This window comes from Cavia porcellus, unplaced genomic scaffold, assembly GCF_034190915.1.
Source record: "Cavia porcellus strain 051 isolate PalLab524CR breed Dunkin Hartley unplaced genomic scaffold, mCavPor4.1 scaffold_9, whole genome shotgun sequence".
In the NCBI taxonomy this organism is placed as follows: domain Eukaryota; kingdom Metazoa; phylum Chordata; class Mammalia; order Rodentia; family Caviidae; genus Cavia; species Cavia porcellus.
This window is the reverse complement of record NW_026947492.1, coordinates 58,492,060-58,499,620: the sequence shown is the minus strand read 5'-3', so window position 1 is coordinate 58,499,620 and position 7,561 is coordinate 58,492,060.

The following is a 7,561-nucleotide window of genomic DNA, read 5'->3' as shown; positions in this document are numbered from 1 at the left end:
CCATCATGATTATACAAGGCCTTCCTTGGGACTGGCCCTTGTCACCCTCTCCAGCTCATCTCTTGACAGTTTTACCTTAAACTCGGTATTTCATGGATACACAATTCCTGGAATTTCCCCAAATGCCATCCACTTGGCCTTTTCCTATTCTATTCCCTCTATCCTCAGTATCCATTTACCTTGCACAGTTTATCTGTTCACAAGAAGCCTTCCCAGACTCATGGGTTGAGTGAAGGATCCATCTCAAGATACCCATTCTGGGTATCTGGTCTGCTGGACCCCTGGGCTATGTGAGGTGAGCAGGCCACTGACTGAGCTTCTCATTGGCTTGAGGGAAGGTGGGTAGGGGCACTGGAAAGCTAGATTCTGCCTCTCTGGGTCCCGGAATATTTATGGTCTGCTAGAAGAAGCGTAGCACAGGGAGGCAGGGGCCATAGCTGTCCAGTAGGGGGTAAGTGTTGTATGCTCAGTCCCCTGTGGTCCCTGGTGGGGTGTTGGCACATGCAGAAAGTGGCTGAACCCCCAACCTCTGAGCCCATCTGCAGCTGATCATGAAGCTACTGTGACCTGGATGCGAAGAGCCCCAAGCAGTTTCCTTCCACCCACACGGCCTAGCTGATAAGGCTGGAAAGAGTGTGGGGTGGAGGCCAGTGTGTTGCTGGTCTGTGTGGCTTCTCCCCACTTCACAGACATGAAGCCCAGGCAATCCCAAGGCCAGAGCAAGCAAGAGTAGTGCTAGCTGTGCCCCTTCTCCCCACCACTCCCCTCAGCACCACTGTAGGCCAAAGCTGGTGGCTATTAGACGAGCACAGAAATCATGGGATAGTTAAAGAACAGATCTGAAGACAGGTCCAGTAATTAACTTTTTAAAATAAGCAGGCATCCCATGCGCCTCACATTGTGAAACACTGGTGAAGAGATTTTTTTTTGGAATGAGAAGGCTGTCCTTTGCTGATACTAATAAAAGAAGGGTGAACAGGATGGGGATGCAGAGGGCCTAGACTCTGAAGAATCTAAATCCTAAAGTCAACACTTTTCAGCTGGGTGGTTAATCTCTCTGTACTTTGATTTTCTCTTGCCTAAAATGGACATAATGTACAGACCATCAGATTCTGTAATACCACAGACCTGTGTAAAAGTGACTTACAAAATTCACCACTGCCATAGTTATTATTTGCTCTCATTGCCAGTCTTCTAAGGAGAGAAGTCAGGTGTAAGGAATGCTGGGCCCAGATACTCACTTCTCTGTAACCCTCTTTGCTCCATTAAAATGAAGCCCTTCTTCCTCTGAGCCACACACTATTCAACTTCTGACCTCCGAATACGTAGGCCTTCCCTAAGCCTGTGCTGACTTAGCAGTACCTATGGTGTTTTCTTACCAGAACTCTTCCTTTGGGGTGCTTCACGTTCTACAATAGTATCAGAGAGACTGGGTGGTGAGGATAGACCTGAGTCCAAATCTCACATTTCTTTCACTTACTATTTGTGGTGGCTTGGTGTCTGGATCAAAACCTCTGGGCCTCTATAGCTATAAGGTGTAAGGTCTAAATGGAATAGTATTTAGTGAGGTGCTGTAATGTCTACACTCAGTTGACTCAACTTAGGTCAAACAAGATAGGAGCTTGCGGGGGGGGGGGGGTGAGGAAGGCATCAGGAGGGATGGCAAATAGTAAACCTAAATTTTTAAAGCCAGGAAAGGTTGTAACAGGTAAAGAACTGATGGAGCTTTGGGCCCAACTTCTGCATTTTACTTATACTCTGTTTATGTGTGTAAGTGGTAGCTATGAATCCCTGCTCTGAGATGTGTTGTTGCTGTTCATTTAAAAATTGAAATAGAAAACAAAATTGAAATAGGATAAAGATAGCAAGTTGAAATCATACTTTGGTCTCTCCTGAAACCAACTAAAACAACAGAAAAAGAACATCAAAATATTGGAAACCAGACACAGCCAAAGAAGAATGGCAACCAAGTGAATCCTAAATAGGCAATAAAGGAAACTGAAAAGCAGCCCAGTTTACACAGTGAAACCTCTACATGCAATACGAATTTGCTGTACCAGGTACTTCTGGAATTGGGTGGGTGGAAAGGCTAAAAACAGGCAAGTTACTTGGAAATCTATTTAAGAAGCAGAGCCCCAGAAACACCCTTCCCTTTTCTGTCACAGTAATAATTTTCAAGGCAGAAGAAGTATAGTAGTCCAAACAGGAGACTGGAAATTTTTCTTCTGACCAGCTCAAAAGGAAAGATGAGGAATACCCCAGCTAGATACTTGTATGCAGCTCCAATTATAATCTTAGAGAATCAAACCTGTGATCTACTGTCTCATTCTTGAATATGAGCAGACAGCATAGGTTGTTTAAACACTTCATGAAAGCTTCTAATAAGAGAATCAGAGGTCAAAACAAACAACAGGGGGAAACAGAAAAGGTACTTAGCAACTTTCCAAAAAAGCAGAAGCAGAAGACTTAAAAGAGAAAATTGTAATTAATATCCTAAGAAAGAAGGTATTGTATCCATGAACAAGAATGGGATGCTATGGAAAAAAAAAAAGAACTCTTAAGAATTAAACATACAACAGCAAAAAGAGAAAAATTAAAAGAATGGAAGATAAATTTGAGAAAAATAGAACAAAAAAACCAAAGACATGGAAAGCAGGAAATACAAGATAATTAGAGGGTAGTCAAGGGGATTCAACATCTAACTGAAAGAAAGCCTAGAGTTAAGGATCAGAAGAATGCTGAGAGATGACACACATGACTTTCTGATTGAAATGACACAGTGCAAGAAAATAGATTCATACCAAGACCTCAAAATTTCAGGATCCTGAGGAAAAAAATCGCAAAAAATTTAGGTAGAAGAAAAAGTTAAGTTTCATACGAAGGATTAAGACCTAGAAGGTCACTGAATTTCTCGACAGCAAGATGGGAGCTAGAAGACAATGAAAAATGGCTCCAAAATTCCGAGAGAGAATACTTTTCATTCCAGATTTCTACACGCTGCCAATTATTAGCAAGAGTAAAGATTGAATATATTTCAGATGTCTTTGAGTGATTTCTCAGGAAGCTGCCTGAGGATATGGAAGACATGGCATCTAAGGAAAGGAAGCAGCAACCAGGAGAACAGCAGAGGGATCCTGGGGTCAGTGATCACGTGACAGAAAATAAACAATCTTGACTGGCACAGGATGAGAGACTTCGGGAAAGCGAGATTGGTGGAATAGCCAGTGCATTTACACATACTGATAAATTTATAGAACTATAGTTGTTATGCAGGGAAGGGAAAAGAACTTAGAATGCTCATGACTCAGTTGTCAGAAGCACTGACACGGTTTAATAGTGTAAACAGTGAATTCTCCTTCAACCAAACTTGTGATTATACTGAGGGGTTGGGGAGACAAAATGCACATGCGGTATGGAACAAGCAAGAAGAGACCCGTAGAGGAGGTACTGAAAAGTCGAGAAGTAGCAATATAAGCAAATAATTTAGTTTTGAAAGGAGTTGCTTTTATAAAGCAAAATGGCATTTTTGTGGGTGCGGGATGCTGCCATTGAGGTGGAGGGGGAGGGAGAAAGAGTGCTGGCTAATGAAAAGTGGCTGCAGAGAGGCCTGAATGGTATTCCATTTCAGGCCTGTGCCCCACCGAGCCATCTTCCTCACTGCTACGTAGTCCTGACTTCAAGCTGTATTGAGTTCTGCATCTGGTGGGATGTTTAAGCTAGAGTCTTTCTTAAATCCCCCCCCCCCCCACTGGACATCCAGGGTCCTAGGCGCAGGCTGGCTGCCCTCTAGCTGCTGTGTCACCACCCGAAGGAGTCCAGCAGAACGGCTGGGTATTCACACTGCATGAACATGATTAGATCATCTAGCCTGGAAGGTCTCCAAATTTTAGGATTTACAGACTGGATAAATTAAAATGGAGAGGTTGTGGCCAACATAAAGTTAGCAACTCTTTATTTTTCAAGAAAAGAATTATCATTTTAAAAAAAATTATCATAGCTGAGCATGGTGGCACATGCCTATAATCTCAGGAGACTGAGGCAGGAGGATAACAAGTTTGAGGCCAACCTGGGCAACTCAAAATAAAAAATATAAAGGACTTAGGATGTAGCTTATTGGCAAAGCTACCAAGTTTGATTCCTATGTTTGGCTGCTTGACCTGGCTGGTGATAACAGTGTTCTCAATTAATGGAAATGCATCAAGATGTCTACTGATAAGTAAGACTCTTCTGAGTATGTACTAGACTTTGTAAAAAGTTTACTCAAAGAACAACCATATACAGTAGTATTTCACTATTTCATAAAAAAAGTATTGCCAAAATATGAGAAAGACATAAACTTAACAAGGGATAGTCAGTTCTAAAAAGGAGCAGTGGTAAGTTTACTATAAATATATAATAGTAAAACAAAAAACATTGGAGAGGACAAGCAATCAAAAGCTTTACTTTATAACATCACTTAGATAGTGGTTGTCAATTTCAGGCATTCAGGTGCAGAGAAGAGTCCTATATCCAGCTTTCTCTTAAGTTTTAACACGGTGAGAAAAATCTCATTTTACTTGATTGTCTTGAAAAAAGAAATACATCTAATATAGTTCCATTGAATTTGGCATGCTCTGTGACTGCTGATGGAGACTGAGAATCAAGACGGCAGGCCAAGTGGAGGGGACACATAGCCATTTGGGCCCCTTCCTGGCACAAAGTAGTTAGGCCTTTCTTCTGAAAGGAATATCGTAGAACAAGGAGTCTATCTGCAAGCATTTGGGGACCATCTGTCAGACTTTCTTATGTGAAAACTAAGGCCCTGAGAGAGGAATTGATTTATTCAAAATCACACAAGTTAGTGAAGAGCTGGGACTAGAACCCTGCTCCTGGCCTGTGAGCCTTATATTCTGCCCACTCACACATTCTGAGATCCTGGTAGCCTTCTTTTTCTGGCCCTGGAAACTACTCACTAGTCCTGCTGTGTTGCTATAAATTCTTTAGAACTCTGGCACTGGTCAGACCTGGGCTGGTGCTGGGCTGCAGGGCATCAAGTTACTGGCTTGGAGAGGCCCCCTCAGGAACAAGCCATTCTCTAGCTTGGAAAAAAAGACAACTTGGCAAGACAGAACTTGTGCAAGATCCAGAGCTGCTACAATGGAGGGCTTCAGCCATCTAACACTTCCTTCAGGGCTTCTGTCGCCAAACCCAAGCTGACATCCTGGCTCTGGACAGAGGGTAGGGAGGGTAGGAGCAGAGTGGAGGTTGCTGGGTGTGCTTTACAGGACAGAATTGGGGAAGGTGAGGTTGGCCTTTGCAAAAGGGCTCTCTTAGCACTCAAAGGCTTGGCCTAGTCCTGTCTCCTTGCAGTTTGTCTTCTCACAGACATACTCAGTCTCCACCAATGCACAAAGTCTCTTTGATTAATGATACTATGAAGAGGCTGCTTCAGGGAACCTAGGGCTTAATCCACTGTTTGGGGCTTTGCTACCCAACCTGTGACATGGTCAAATTATATGTGAAAATCTCTAAGGCTCCTGTGAGTGTTCATGCTGAACTTTTTGCTCTGCTCTATGGTGGGCAACTCCCAGATGAGGGCACAAGGCCTTGGCAGCCCAGATGTCTCATTCCTATCCTGAGTGGAGGGATGAAAATTCTTAATTTTTTTCTGACATATTAAAGACTCAAAACAGGAAGAAAATACAGTCAACTTATGCTCCAGAGATCCTGATGTTCCCAGGTAACTCATGAAATGTACTTTAAGATTACTTTAGAGAAAGGTGTTACTGATTAAACACTAACATCAAAGACTTGTCTAGTGGCTCTCATCTGTCAGGAGGAAACAGACTCAGGGAAGGCCAGGACAAGGCAGGCATGCTGAGCCCAGCTATCTGACTGCTGTTCTAATGGCTGAGAACCTATCCAAGGGCCAGGACTGGGCACTCCATGGCAAGTCTGCAGCTCCCAGGGATACTCCCTAGCCTTCAGTTTCTTGAAGAGCTCTGTGATTTCTTGCCTGAGCCCACTCCACTCCACCTTCCATTGCAGCTCTTCCAACTTCCCTGTCCTCTCATGGCTAGCACTTGACCTTGGTCAGGTTACTCAGTCTCACTGTTTCATCTCCTTCATCATGAATTTATAAGGAACATTACTGACTCTGTAGTACTGCTGTGTGCCTCATGGTTCTAACCAAGAAAGTACATGATAAAGTCAGTATTTATTGGCCCTCAATCTGTGCCAGACACATCTCAGACACAGGTTTATATCTTGCACAAAGCAATGTAAGGGCTAGAGATTAGATTCACAGGTAGGATAAACTTGAATTAGAACTCTAGCCTTATAAATTTTTCTTACTGTGTGACTCTGGGCAAGTCACTTAGTCTTCCTACAACTTTCTTTTCATTTGTAAAATGGAGACAGAAATGCTTGATGGGGAAGTTACTAACAGGATGAGATGTGAACCCTATAAATGAAGTGCCCTGCTGGAGCTCAGTATGTTCAGGCACTCAGTGAAGGGCAACCCCACATGGAGCTCACTAGCAAAGGGCCTGGGCAGGGCATGCAGGGTCCCTGGGACTGGTCCCCGGAGGTAGAGTCTTCAGCCCAACACTGTGGTTCTGACTGGGAGCACTAAAGAGGAATGAGGAGGCCCTGGATAGACAGCTGTGAGATGCAGTACCATCCAGGTCAGCTTCCAGCAGGCCTGGCCCTGAGCTCTGGGATAACCACCTTTTTATATTTTTAAATCAAATCCTCTCTCTCTGTCTCTCTCTTCTTTCTCTCTTTCATGAGCTGGAAAGGAGGCGGCCTTGGCTTGGCACAGTGGAACCTTTGTGAGCTCCTGGCTCTCTCTTTCCATGCTCCCCTCTCACCATCATCACCTGCAGGGGATCAGGCAAGGGAACAGCTCTCAGGTTACCCTGCTCCTCAAATCTCCAGCAGTTTCTGGCTCCCTGCAGTTCAAGGTTGAAAGGTCTGTTTCCAGCCCCTGTCTAGTCTTCTCTCCAACCCGTGATCTCCTCCCTTCCCATGGTGCTGCTTGCCATCTTTGCATGAGACTGTCCCTCCTTAGGTTCTCTGAAGTGGAGGGCTGGGAGGGCTAGGGAGAGGCCTTCCCTGCAGGAGAGGTAAGTGTTGGCCTCACACACTCTGCTGTTCCTACAGTAATGTTTTATCTTTTCTCTACTCACCTCAAGCCCTCAGACTCTACTTGAAGTCTCTTGTGGGAGCATGGCTTTAGCTCTGAGAGTCACTGACCTCCATAAAAGATGCAACTTCTGCCTTGTGCAGAACACGAGAAGGGCAGTTTTCTGTACACCAAAAGAACTCAAGGTCTGTTGGAATCCTGTACTTGCCCCACATCCAGGTATGCCAGGATATTCCTTGTCATTCAGTACATCTTGGGCTCCAGGAGCCTGAACCTAGAGTATTCCATATCTGTTAGGTAAAGTCTTCTAGTAGCCATAGCTCACAATTCCCGAGCAGCCTGTGGTGGTCCTTCCTCATTCCTCAACCCACCTGGAGGAGGTATCCCATAACACCATTACTGAGCACCGGAGTATCAAGGCCTGGTCTAGGCCAC